Below are 13,492 nucleotides of genomic sequence, written 5' to 3'. Positions count from 1 at the left end.
TGGACCCAATGTGGTGCTGGATTTGATGTAGGTTTTACCTAGGCCCTCATTATATGCTCATTAACATAATAAATCTCACATCCACCAGTGCCATGTCAGTTCTGAGACTAATATTTGATATAAAAATGGATGGCACCACAGTTCCGAGAAATCTCCACCTTTACCCAGGAATTTTCATGACTATTCCACTCCTTGGTTAAAGAAACCTATCGAGATGAAACCCTAGAACCCATTGTTCTCTCTCGGGTATGCCTGAACGCCCCTTTCTTGAGTGTGTACTTTTTGCTTTGCAATAAATCTCTTCTTTCACTATTTGCTAACTCATCCTTGGCTTGATTCTCTAGATGGTGTCAAGAGCCTGGACACCACAGCTGGGGTTGAGATCCCACCAGTGTCTGGGGACCTTCCCCAGCCCACCAGTATCAGATTCTATTCCATTGCTCAAATCATGAAACATTGAATGGAAAGTTCTCCTTTGAAGACTATAAACCAAAGATTCTGTAGCATAGTGGCCAGTTAGACCACTGGAAGGCATGGCAAAATATTGAAAATGAGGGATTAGGTGATAGTGCAGTAACTGCTGAATGCAAAATACTTGATCCAGGCTCCATTCCCTGGAGACTGACTGGGAGACACATTGTCCAGGTAGTAGTGGAGAAATACTTTCTGGGTATCTGACCAGCCTTTGTGGAAAGAACTGGCACCATCCTGCAGATGTAACCACCTGATGGGTTCTTCCTGCCCACTGTACATACAAAATCAATTCATGGAGACCATGGCATTGCAGTAAAGAGTTTAACTGAAACAGGCCAGCCATGACATGTGGGGGACAGAGTTATTACTCAAATCAATCTCACTGAAGGCTTGGAGGTAAGGGGTTTTTCAAAGACACTTTGGTGGGGAAGAGGCTAGGGCTTGGGTGGTGCTGATTGTTGGGGATGAAATCATAGGGTTGTGGAAAATGGCCCTCCTACACTGAGCCAGCTTCTAGGTGGGGGCTAAGGGACTGGTTGATTTTTGGGCCAAATGGTGCCATCCAGTAGTCAGAAATGTAAAAGCCTGAAGAGACATCTCAAGAGGCCAATCTTAGGTTCTACAATAGTGATGTTCTTCACAGCAGTAATTGGGGAAGCTGCAAATCTTGTGACCTCTGCAATAATGGCTGGTAATTATTTAACGAGGCATACATCTTAGCAGAATTCAGGTCCCTTTCATCCTCCTGACTTGGTGGCCTTTCATTAGTGTTACAGGGGTAATTTAGTTTTGGGGAAGGTTATCATTTTAACCAACATTTTTGGCTGTCCCCAGTGTTTTTGGCACCAGGGACTGGTTTCCTGGAAGACAATTTTTCCATGGAAGGGGGTGGTGGATGGTTTCTGGATGAAACTGTTCCACCTCAGGTCATCAGGCATTAGTTAGAGTCTCATAAGGAGTGCACAATCTGGATCCTCACACGCGCAGTTCCCAATAGGGTCCAAGCTCCAATGAGCATGTAATGCTGATGCTGATCTGACAAGAGGCAGAGCTCAGGTGGTAATGCTTGAAAGCCTGCAGCTCACCTCCTGCTGTTTGGCTGGGTTCCTAACAGGCCATGGACCAGTACCTGTCTTGTGGCCCTGGGGGTTGGGGACCCCTGATTTAAACTATAAACCCAATTTTTCCCAAAAATAGCTTGGGAGAAATTGCACAGGAATGAGCAAAGACAGCTAGCCTGTGAGGCTAGAACCAAAGTGGAGTCAGCCATGTTAGATTTCTCTTATTGTCAAAATTTTGCAAAAGTAGTTTCTGAGGGACTACACAGGACACTTGTTAAAAGCATGAGATGGATTTTATTGTATGTACTACAGTAGGCAAGAGAGACCAGCAGAAAACCGAGCTCAACTCCAAATCAGCAAGAACAGTTGAAGATTTATAGCCAATCGGCAAGATAAGAAAGTCAGTGGATGGAAAATTACTAAGAGGAACTTGATTAGCTATCAAAGGTGGTTGGGAGGACTCTTGCTAAACTAGGCTCAACAATATTCTTTTCTAAAACTGGACTTGGCAGGCCAAGAACTAATAGAGAAAAGGGCTCAGAGGAACCTACTAAGGTTTGGTCAAAGATGGAGTCCTTGTCAACTCTACATTGAAGCTTCTGCAAATAAACGAAGACCAACCAAATGAAAAAAAAGGAAAGGCTATTTATTCTGAGCTTCCTATAGCAGGGAGTCAGCCACTGTTACTTGTGTTTTGGCAGAGACTTGAAGGCAGTCAGAAAAGTGGGAAAGCTTTTTAAAAAGAAAGGCTTCAGGTATGGTTCGACTGGAGGCTGTCAGCATGGTGAAGCTGTAGATAGATGAAAAAATCAAAATATTTTACCCCAGAATATATTTCGTTGGCATATTTTAAGATGGCTGTCAGAGAGCCAGCAAACAGAAGTAACTCTGCAAAACTGTCTTTTATAGGGGAAATTTACACCTGCAGAGAATCTGCATTAATCCAGCCTTCCCTTGTCAGGTGAGAAATACAAATAAGCCCTAGTCCCTACAACCAACTGAACAGACTCCCTCTTGGCTGACAGGACCGCAGAGAAACCTTGAAAGCTGTTTCTGGCTGTGGCAGGGTAGGAGGTCAGACACGCCCCCTTAAAACCCCTCCCCCACTAACTGCCGTTATGAGGCAGGGGAACAGCAGAGGGAGTTGGAAGTAGGATAAAAGGCAGAATGAGTAAAAGCAGAAACAGAAGCAAGGTGATGGGGTGGGAGAGCAAGAAGTAAGATAAAAGGCAGAAGTTGGGCAGCCAAAACAAAAAGTAAGATTTAAAAAAGCAAGCAAGGCCGGGCACAGCCGCTCACATCTGTAATGCCAGCAGTTTGGGAGGACAAGGCAGGTGGATCGCCTGAGGTCAGGAGTTCGACACCAGTCTGACCAACATAGTGAAACCCCTTCTCTACTAAAAATACAAAAAAAATAGTAAGGCATGGTGGTGCACTCCTGTAGTCCCAGCTACTCAGGTGGCTGAGACAGGAGAATTGCTTGAACCCAGGAGGCAGAGGTTGCAGTAAGCCAAGATCACACCACTGCACTCCAGACTGGACAACAGAGCAAGACCTTGTCTTAAAAAAAAAAAACTAGCAAGCAAGGACCCCATGGCCAGCAAGATCCAAACCAATAAAGGGGCAGCTCTTCAGAGATAGGCATGTGCATTAGAGAGAAAAAGTATCCTTAACATGACTTCATATGATAATCAGCTCATTAAAGCTCATGCATATGGACTGCATATCATGTCTGTACTTAAAATTATGGGATGGAGGCAACGTTCAAGCACACAGGGGCCAAAGTAACTAAGCAACCCACCTATCAATCAAATGGCAAACCCTGGCTAAAGACTAGGCATACTTGGCCTGGCGCGGTGGCTCATGCCTGTAATCCCAGCACTTTGTGAGGCTGAGGTGGGCGGATCATGAGGTCAGGAGATCGAGATCACCCTGGCTAACACGGTGAAACCCCATCTCTACTAAAAATACAAAAAAATTAGCTGGGTGTGGTGGCAGGCACCTGTAGTCCCAGCTGCTGGGGAGGCTGAGGCAGGAGAATGGTGTGAACCTGGGAGGCAGAGCATGCAGTGAGCCAGGATCGTGCCACTGCACTCCAGCCTGGGTGACAGAGCAAGACTCCATCTCAAAAAAAAAAAAAAAAAAAAGAAAAAGAAAAAAAGATTAGGCATCCTTGTGAAGAGAAGAAAAAAAAGCCACACATAAAAAGACCCAAAGTACACCAAACTACTACTGCTCTCATCTCCCAGAGGTCAGCCCACTCTCCCCACTCTGAGAGTGTTACTGTGCTTAATAAACTTGCTTTGCTTTGCTGCTTTGTGTGTGTCATGTAGAGTTCTTTGTTTGGGACACCAAAAGCCTGAAACTGCACGGTACCATCTGGTAAGAATTAGGCTTTTTTGGCCGGGCGCAGTGGCTCACGCCTGTAATCCCAGCACTTTGCGAGGCAGAGGCGGGCAGATCACGAGGTCAGGAAATCAAGACCATCCTGGCTAACACGGTAAAACCCCATCTCTACTAAAAATACAAAAAATTAGCCGGGCTTGGTGGCGGACACCTGTAGTCCCAGCTACTCAGGAGGCTGAGGCAGGAGAATGGCCTGAACCCGGGAGGCGGAGCTTGCAGTGAGCCAAGATCACGCCTGGCACGCACTCCTGCCTAGCGCGCACCCCCAAGCCCTCCTACCCCGTCACACAGCTGGGAGTCTCAGTTCCGACCAGCGGTCCTGAACCGCTCGCACAGCACGGTAACTCCTTCGTGGCGAAGCAGCATGTGGCGAAGCAGCAGCCCCTGCGCTGCCTCATCTACATAGAAATCGCCCTATCCCATTCTCAGTAAACTATCGCAAGAACAAAAAACCAAACACCGCATATTCTCACTCATAGGTGGGAATTGAACAATGAGAACACATGGACACAGGAAGGGGAACATCACACTTCGGGGACTGTTGTGGGGTGGGGGGAGGGGGGAAGGATAGCATTGGGAGATATACCTAATGCTAGATGACGAGTTGGTGGGTGCAGCGCACCAGCATGGCACATGTATACATATGTAACTTACCTGCACATTGCGCACACGTACCATAAAACCTAAAGTATAATAATAATAATAATAATAATAATAATAATAATAATAATAAAAGAAGAAAAAAGAAATTAAAAAAAAAAAAAAAAAGAAATCGCCCTATCAGTGATGTCTCCAACAGCGCGTTTCCCAGTCCCCTTCTGCTCTTCTGCCCTACTCTCTGCCAACTCAGCCGGTCAACCGGCTGCCAGAGCTGGCAGAGGAAGTGACGTCTGCTTCTTCCTCCTTTTTCTCCTGCCATTGTCCTTTGAGGAAGTTAGGAGAGACCCCGCACCTGGTCTCCCCCAAAGAGTGTGGTACTTGATCTGTGTCCTGCAGACAGCCCTTCTGGCGGCCAACAGGAAGCCTGTGCACCCTTCTTCAGATAATGTCTTTTAATGCACAGACTTGAACGTTTAGGATTACAAAGAAAAATAGTTGCTTTCAAACCTGTTTATCTTTGCGATGTAGCATTCCGCTTAAAGTTGAAAGCCATTCAATGTCAGAGAGAAAACGTATCTATGAAACCAGAGAGGTTGCTCAGATGGGTTACAAATGAGCCATCCTTACTGGTTTTACCACTAGAATTGTTACAAAGACAGCTGTCCAATTTTATGAATCTTCAAGGGTTTTTTTGTTGTTGTTATTTCAAATACAGTGTAATACAAAAATATGTGGCCCCCGCAGAGATGATTGGGCACTCTCAGGCATGGTGATGGGCTTTGTCATCTCTTCCACGGCCATCTCAGAACCTTAGTGCTTACCTCATATTAGTATTTTATATTCTCCAAAGACACAAAATAATCCCAATTTAACAAAACAAACAAACAAAAAAAAAAAAATCTAGGGTATGTCTTATTTGAGGCCCTTAACAAATGACTGGATCATCTCACTTGTGTATAACCAAGAAAACACTGTGAAGTAGAGCAAAATTGGAAAGCCCAAGTCAAAGACCATTTGAAAATTTCAAGTAGATTCTAGTCTGTTGCTCAAATCACAAAACATGAAATGGAGGGATCTCCTTTGGAGACCATAAAGTCTGTGACATGGTGGCCAGTTAGATTACTGGAAAACATGGCAAAATATTGAAAATGAGGGATTAGGTGAGAGTGTAGCAACTGAATACTAAATGCTTGATCCAGGTGCCATTCCCTGGATACTGACAGGGAGACGCATTGTCCAGGTAGTATTGGAAACATACTTTCTATAGGGTAAACCACAAATAAAATTCCAAGCCCCTCAGCTATTTGAATGCACCCCTCCTCTCAGCCAGGGTCATTCCAAAGTTAACCTGAAAAACTAGTTCAGACCATGATGAAAAGTAGGGGTCAGATATGCCTCATTATACCCTCCTTCCTTTGGAATTCAGGCTCAATTGACCAGCACATCTGACCAGGCACAACTGGCATTACAACAGAGATCTTAAGACTTTTTGTAGCAATAAGACACCAAATTCCAGCCTGACTCTAGTGTAGCATTACATGACAGATAGCAGGCCCTGAAAGAAATAAAAATATTTTACCCTAAAATATATTTTTTATCATATTTTGAAATGTCCCTACAAAGTTGTCTCTTGTGGGGAAAGTCTACATGCTATAGGGAATCCCTTTCCAGGTCTTTTCCCTAATCTAGGCACCTCTTTAAGTCTGATAAGAAATATTTATAATCAATTCTTTCTGAAGCCTGCTACCTGGAGGCTTCGTCTGCAAAATAAGAACAACCTCTTAACACAGAGACTCCTTCTATGGATTCCAGGTCTTTAGATAAACTCTTTCAAACAATTGCCAAAGTATCAGAAAATAATGGCTGGTAACTATTTAATTATGCATATATATTAGTAGAATTTAGGGGGTGGGCACAGTGGCTCATGCCTGTAATCCCAGCACTCCTTCAGGAGGCTGGCAGATTGCCTGAGTCCTGATTGAAACCAGCCTGAAACATGGTGAAACCCCATCTCTACCAAAAAAAAAAAAAAAAAAAAAAAAAATTAGCCAGGCATCGTGGTGAGCACCTGTGGTCCCAGCTACTCAGGAGGCTGAGTTGGGAGGATTACTTCCGCCTGGGAGGAGAAGGTTGCAGGGACCCAAGCTTGCAACACTGAACTTCAGCCTGGGTGACAGAGGAATGGGCCTTCACTAGACACTGAACCTGCTGGCAACTTGATCTTAGACTGACCATCCTCCATAACTGTGAGCAATAAATTTTTGTTGTTTATAAGTTACTCACTCTGTGGTATTTTGTTATAGCAGCACAACTGGATTAAGACATTAACCTGACCTTAAGAAATCATCTCAGATCAGTCTTGGCTTTGATGGGAAACAAGGGGCACACTCGGATGTGTGATTTAAAGAGAGTTTTGTTTTTGTTTTTTGTTTTTTGTTTTTTGAGAGGGAGTTTCACTCTGTCCCCCAGGCTGGAGTGCAGTGGCTCAATCTCAGCTCACTGCAAGCTCCACCTCCCGGGTTCATGCCATTCTCCTGCCTCGCCTCCCAAGTAGCTGGGACTACAGTCACCCGCCACCATGCCTGGCTAATTTTTTGTATTTTTAGTAGAGATGGCATTTCACTGTGTTGGCCAGGATGGTCTTGATCTCTTGACCTCGTGATCTGCCCACCTTGGCCTCCCAAAGTGCTGGGATTACAGGCGTGAGCCACTGCATCTGGCCTACAGAGAGTTTTATGAACAGAATATTTATAAATATATGGACAGGATCAAAATAACCCAACAAAGGACAGAGAGGCGCTCAGAATCTGGAATCAGCAGAGAAGTAGTATTGCCTCTAGGACTGAATTGTTGTATAAGTCTGCTCAGGTTGCCATAACAAAATACCATACACCAAGTGGCTTAAACTATAGAAATGTATTTCTCACACTTCTAGAAGTTGGGAAGTCCAAGATAAAGGTGCTAGCAAAGCGGATTTCTTTCTAAGATCTCTTGCTATGGCCTGTAAGTGGCTGTAGTTTCACTGTGTGCCCATGTGACCATTTCTTTGTGCACCGGGGGGAAGGCAGATGAGCAAGCTTTCTAGTGTCTCTTCTTATAATGGCATTAATCTCAGCATGAGGACCCCACTCTCATAACCTCTTTTAAACCTGATTACCTCTCAAAGGCCCCAGCTGCATAAACCATCACATTGGGGATTAGGGCTTCAACATTTAAGTATGGGAGTTGGTGTTCACAATTCAGTCAATTGGAATGGAAATTGAAATGGGAAAGGAAAACTATAGTTACTAGAGAGACCTACTGTCTTGGGTAGGATCACTGGACAGGACTACGGTCTTTGGAGAAATCAGTGAGTGACAACTGACAAAGATTCTTTCTGTGAAAATAAGTAATTTAAGATGTAAGTTGTTGGAACTCCAAATTATTTTGAGCCTTAAAAAAATGTGAGTATGGGCCAGACACCATAGCTCACACCTGTAATCCCAGTGCTTTGGGAGGCCAAGGCAGGCAGATCACCTGAGATCAGGAGTTCGAGACCAGCCTGACTAACATGGAGAAACCCCATCTCTACTAAAAATACAAAATTAGCTGGGTGTGGTGATGCATGCCTGTAATCCCAGCTACTCAGGAGGCTGAGGCAGGAGAATTGCATGAACCTGGGAGGCAGAGGTTGCAGTGAGCTGAGATCACACCATTGCACTCCAGGCTGGGCAACAAGAGTGAAACTCTGTCTCAAAAAAAAAAAAAAAAGAAAAGAAAATGTGAGTATGGAGTCTAAGTCACATGAGAGGCACCTGTAAACTAGGCAGTTGTAACGTTTGTTTCTCTGATTATACATTGGCCTTCTTCCTTACATGCATTGTTTTCTTTTTTTTTTCTTTTTTTTTGAGGTGGAGTCTTGCTCTGTGGTCCAGGCTGGAGTGCAGTGGCATGATCTCGGCTCACTGCAACCTCAGCCTCCCGGGTTCACACCATTCTCCTGCCTCAGCCTCCCTAGTAGCTGGGACTGTAGGTGCGTACCACCATGCCCAGGTAATTTTTTGTGTTTTTAGTAGAGACGGGGTTTCACCATGTTAGCCAGGATGGTCTCGATCTCCTCACCTTGTGATCCACACACCTCAGCCTCCCAAAGTGCTGGGATTACAGGCATGAGCCACTGCACCTGACCACATGCATTGCTTTCTAACATGTTATATAAATTACTGAAGGGTGCCAGGGAAGATTGCTTCCCTCTTCACTGCTGATTTTCATTATTGATTAACTTCCTTCTTACCTTGCTCTCATAAAGACTTCATGGCTGTTGCATTGTCTTAAGATGCAATGTTAAATACACTCCTTTAAATTGAAAAGGAAATGTGAGCCAGCTATAAAGAAAGAAAACAAGTAGTATGGAAAGAGAAAAAGGTCGGGCACAGTGGGGCTCATGCCTGTAATCCCAGCACTTTGGGAGGCTGAGGCGGGTGGATCACTTGAGGTCAGGAGTTTGAGACCAGCCTGGCTCACATGGTGAAATCCCATCTCTACTAAAAATACAAAAAATTAGCTGGGCATGGTGGTGGGCTCCTGTAATCCAGCTATTCAGGAGGCTGAGACAGGAGAATCACTTGAAACAAGGAGGCAGATGTTGCAGTGAGCCAAGATCATGCCACTGCACTCCAGCCTTAGTAACAGAGTGAGACTCCCTCTCAGAACAAAAAACAAAACAAAACAAAACAAAACAAAACAATTCTGCAACTAATTAATTTTTTGTAACTCTTAAAGCAGCCTTGTATAGAAAATGTTGTGATCCTATTAAATTTTTTTTCTTTCTATGTAAGCAAGAACTTGACTTTTGACTTTGCAGCACTGACCCCATTTCTCTGGACTCTGTGTGCCCTGATTGGCTATTCCCAGATTTTAGTTTGAATAAACTCTTTTTTAATTTTTACCATTAGTTCCCACAAGCAGAATGAATAAATTTTTAACACTGAATTCTGAACCTTTCAATTATTTCAGGTTGACATCTCCTTGGTCAAACTCTAATCAGGCTCTTCTGAGTCCTCTTCTCACTAGGCCTCAACTATTGAGCTTCTGTGTTCCTCTCTGCATTGTTCAATCTCAGCAAGAATCCTTCTCAGTCAATTTCACCAGAATTCCCCATCTTCAATAGCTGATCACTCATAATATCTAATAGGGCTCCTCATCCTTCACCATCTGCTAGGTGATGTCTGATCACCCTGCGTTCAGCAAGAATCCTATATGTTCGCTTAGCCATGTGGGAAACCCGAAATATGCCACCCCAAAATACACTCCTTTGGTATATTTTGAGATGGCTATTTAGAGGGGCTGCAGATGTTACTGAGGGGGTCTCACCCCAAAAAGGGACTCTTTCCTGTTTAGTATTGCAAAGCCAATGTATGAAACCAAGGGTGAGCGTCAAGCAGCGCAGGCTCTATTCAATCGCATTGGAGAAGTAGGAGCATAGCATGGAATTGGAGAAGTAGTATAGCTTGCAAATCACCTTCTGAGCTACTGAGAACCAGGAAGTTACAAATATAGAGGATCTTTAATGAAGGGAATGAGCAAGGTGAGGAATATTCATGCTTTTGTTAGGAAGGGATGGAGATTTTGCTAGAATCAAGGAGCCACTTCATTTCTGTCCTCTCTTGGTCTCTTCTGTTCATTGTCACAGTGATTGTCAACTGTCATGGGCTGATGGGAGTGCTATTTAGCATGGAAATTGGATTAAAATAAAGCTAGATGTTTTTCAGAGGTTGCGTAAGCTGCCATCATGGATTTCACCAACTTCGGCTGGTTTAGTCCCAAGAAGAAACTTCTGACCACAGACATCCTGTTTCTTAAAAATAAGCAGAGTTAAAGGTGAGTAGGAATTCAGCCATGTCACATAGGCACTGCAATGGGCAACAACATCTGGGTAGAGGTCCAGGTAAGTGATGTAGGCAGTGCAATAGGTAACACAGTCACAGAAATACCTATGAAAAGCTGTCCTTTTGTCAGGGAGATTAGCATGTGTAGAGGAAGTAAACATCAACTGCAAATAGGCTTTCTCTGAGACCTTCTTGTCTGCTTTATCTGGATCCAGGTAAGATTAACTCACAGGAAAAGGAAACAAAAGGTCTCATACTTTTAAAGGTCTGACAGAGAAGCTTTTTTTTTTTTTTTTGAAACGGGGTCTTACTCTGTCACACAGGCTGGAGTGCGCAGTGGTGCAATCTTGGCTCACTGCAACCTCTGCCTCCTGGGTTCAAGCGATTCTCATGCCTCACCCTCCCAAGTAGCTGGGATCACAGGTGCCCACCACCACACCAGGCTAATTTATTTATTATTTATTTGTTTATTTATTTATTTATTTATTTTTTGAATCAGAGTCTTGCTCTTTCAGCCAGGCTGGAGTGCAGTGGCGCGATCTCGGCTCACTGCAAGCTCTGCCTCCTGGGTGCACACCATTCTCCTGCCTCAGCCTCCCTAGTAGCTGGGACTACCTACAGGTGTCTGCCACCATGCCTGGCTAATTTTTTTGTATTTTCAGTAGAGACAGGGTTTCACTATGTTAGCCAGGATGGTCTTGATCTCTTGACCTCATGATCCAACTGCCTCATCCTCTCAAAGTGCTGGGATTACAAGCGTGAGCCACCGCACCCAGCCTGTATTTTTAGTACAGATGGGGTTTGCCATGTTGGCCCAGGCTGATCTTGAAATCCTGACCTCAAATAATCTGCTCACCTCAACCTCCCAAAGTGCTGGGATTACAGGCATGAGCCACCACATCTGATAGAGGGCTGCTTCTTGAGAGACTTCATCTGCATCACAACACAGCCTTTGCTCACCATGTCTTTCCTCCCCTCAACCTTCCATAACCTGTGGCCACCACCCCCTAAGAACTCTAAGCCTAGTTATTCCTTTATGTGCTGCATATAAACTTCAACCATATGGCCTTCTTTGAGGCATTTTTTTTTTTTTTTGAGACAGTGTTTTTCTTTTGTTGCCTAGGCTGGAGTGCAATGGTGTGATCTCAGCTCACCGCAACCTCTGCCTCCCAGATTCAAGTGATTCCCTGCCTCAGCCCCCTGAGTAGCTGGGATTACAGGCATGTGCCACCACACCTGGCTAATTGTGTATTTTTAGTAGAGACGGGGTTTCTCCATGTTGGTCAGGCTGGTCTTGAGCTCCTAACATCAGGTGATCGTGATCCACCCACTTTAGCCACCCAAAGTGCTGGGATTACAGGCATGACCCACTGTGCCTGGCCTGAGGCTCATATTTTTATGTGACTCTGTATTAGTCAGGGTTCTCTAGAGAGACAGAACTAATAGGATAGATATACAAAGGAGTTTATTAAGTATTACACTTAATTTTTTTGTCTTTTTTTTCTTCCTTTTTGTGGAGAATGGGGTCTTGCTATATTGCCCAGGCAGGTCTCAAGCTTCTGGGCTCAAGCTCTCCTCCAGCCCCTGCCTCCCTGAGAGCTGGGATTACAGGCATGAGCCACCGCGCCTGGCCAGGAGTTTATTAAGTGTTAATTTACACAATCACAAGGTCCCACAATAGGCTGTCTGCAAGCTTAAGGAGCAGGAGAGTCAGTTCAAGTCTCAAAACTGAAGAATTTGGAGTCTGATGTTCCACGGAAGGAAGCATCCAGCACAGGAGAAAGATGTAGGCTGGCAAGATAGGCCAGTCTTGCCTTCTCGTGTTTTTCTGCCTGCTTTGTATTCATTGGCAGCAGATTATATTGTGCCCACCAGATTTAGGGTGGTTCTGCCTTCCCCAGCCCACTGATTCAAATGTTAATCTCCTTTGGCAACACCCTCACAGACATGCCCAGGATCAATACTTTCATCCTTCAATCCAATCAAGTTTGTGAGAAACAAATTCACCCATCTAAACCCAAACAATGAACTCAGAGACCCAGAGAACAGCGGAAGTGAGACTTTTAATGATGTTCTTGCAAGATCGGGTGTTTGGCATGCAGGCACACCCAGCAGAGTTTCAACAAGCAATTTATGCCCTAGTGCACAGGTCCCTCCCCCAGTTCCTCATAGGCTGAGTACTAGCCTTCCACAATCTTCCTAGACATCACCTATTGATTGTTCTTCAAGTACATTCTTTAGGGTCTTTCTGCTGCATTTTATTGCACAAAGCGTCATGACTCTCAGGATTTTTCAAACATTTGACTTATGGCCCTAGTGGCTGCACTTAGCTAATAAGAAAGTGTACAATTAACTATGTTGCAAGCTAGCTTAAACTAAATTTCTTGGTGGAGTGGGGAAGGAGTAGATGAGGGGGTCCCCACCGATAGATGCCTGGCCACTGGGTGAAAGGGAAAGAAGGAAGGTGGAGGGGGTTGCTCAGTACATTCTGCTTCTTTATTTCTTTATCTCCAGGTAGCCTGCCTAAACCTATACCAAGCCACTTAGAATTGAAAATAGATCATCACATATAGGTTATTTTCTACAATTCCCTCCTTTTTCTTTTTACCCTTTTTAGTTTCATTTTCACTTAAATTGCTTTTTCAAACTGTTCCAGAATTGTTTATCTTTTTTTTTTTTTTTTTAGACGGAGTTTCGCTCTGTTGCCCAGGCTGCAGTGCAGTGGGATGATCTCAGCTCACTGCAACCTCCACTTCCCAGGTTCCAGTGATTCTCCTGCCTCAGCCTCCCAAGTAGCTGGGATTACAGGCGCACTGTAATTTTTGTATTTTTAGTAGAGAAGGGGTTTCACCATGTTGGCCAGGCTGGTCTTGAACTCCTAAACTGAGGTGATCATGATCACCCGCTTCAGCCTCCCAAAGTGCTGGGATTACATGCATGAGCCACCATGACAAGCCAGAAGTTGTTTACTTTCTTCCACATAGGAGGAGGAGTTTATTTGGTTTCTAATAATAGTAGGTTATTTTGTTGGAACATCAGGGGCATCTGTTTACTGAGAGTTGTTTTAATAAACCTTAGTGTTAT

The sequence above is a fragment of the Pongo abelii genome, chromosome 1, assembly GCF_028885655.2.
Source record: "Pongo abelii isolate AG06213 chromosome 1, NHGRI_mPonAbe1-v2.0_pri, whole genome shotgun sequence".
In the NCBI taxonomy this organism is placed as follows: Eukaryota; Metazoa; Chordata; class Mammalia; order Primates; family Hominidae; genus Pongo; species Pongo abelii.
This window is presented reverse-complemented; position numbering follows the sequence as displayed.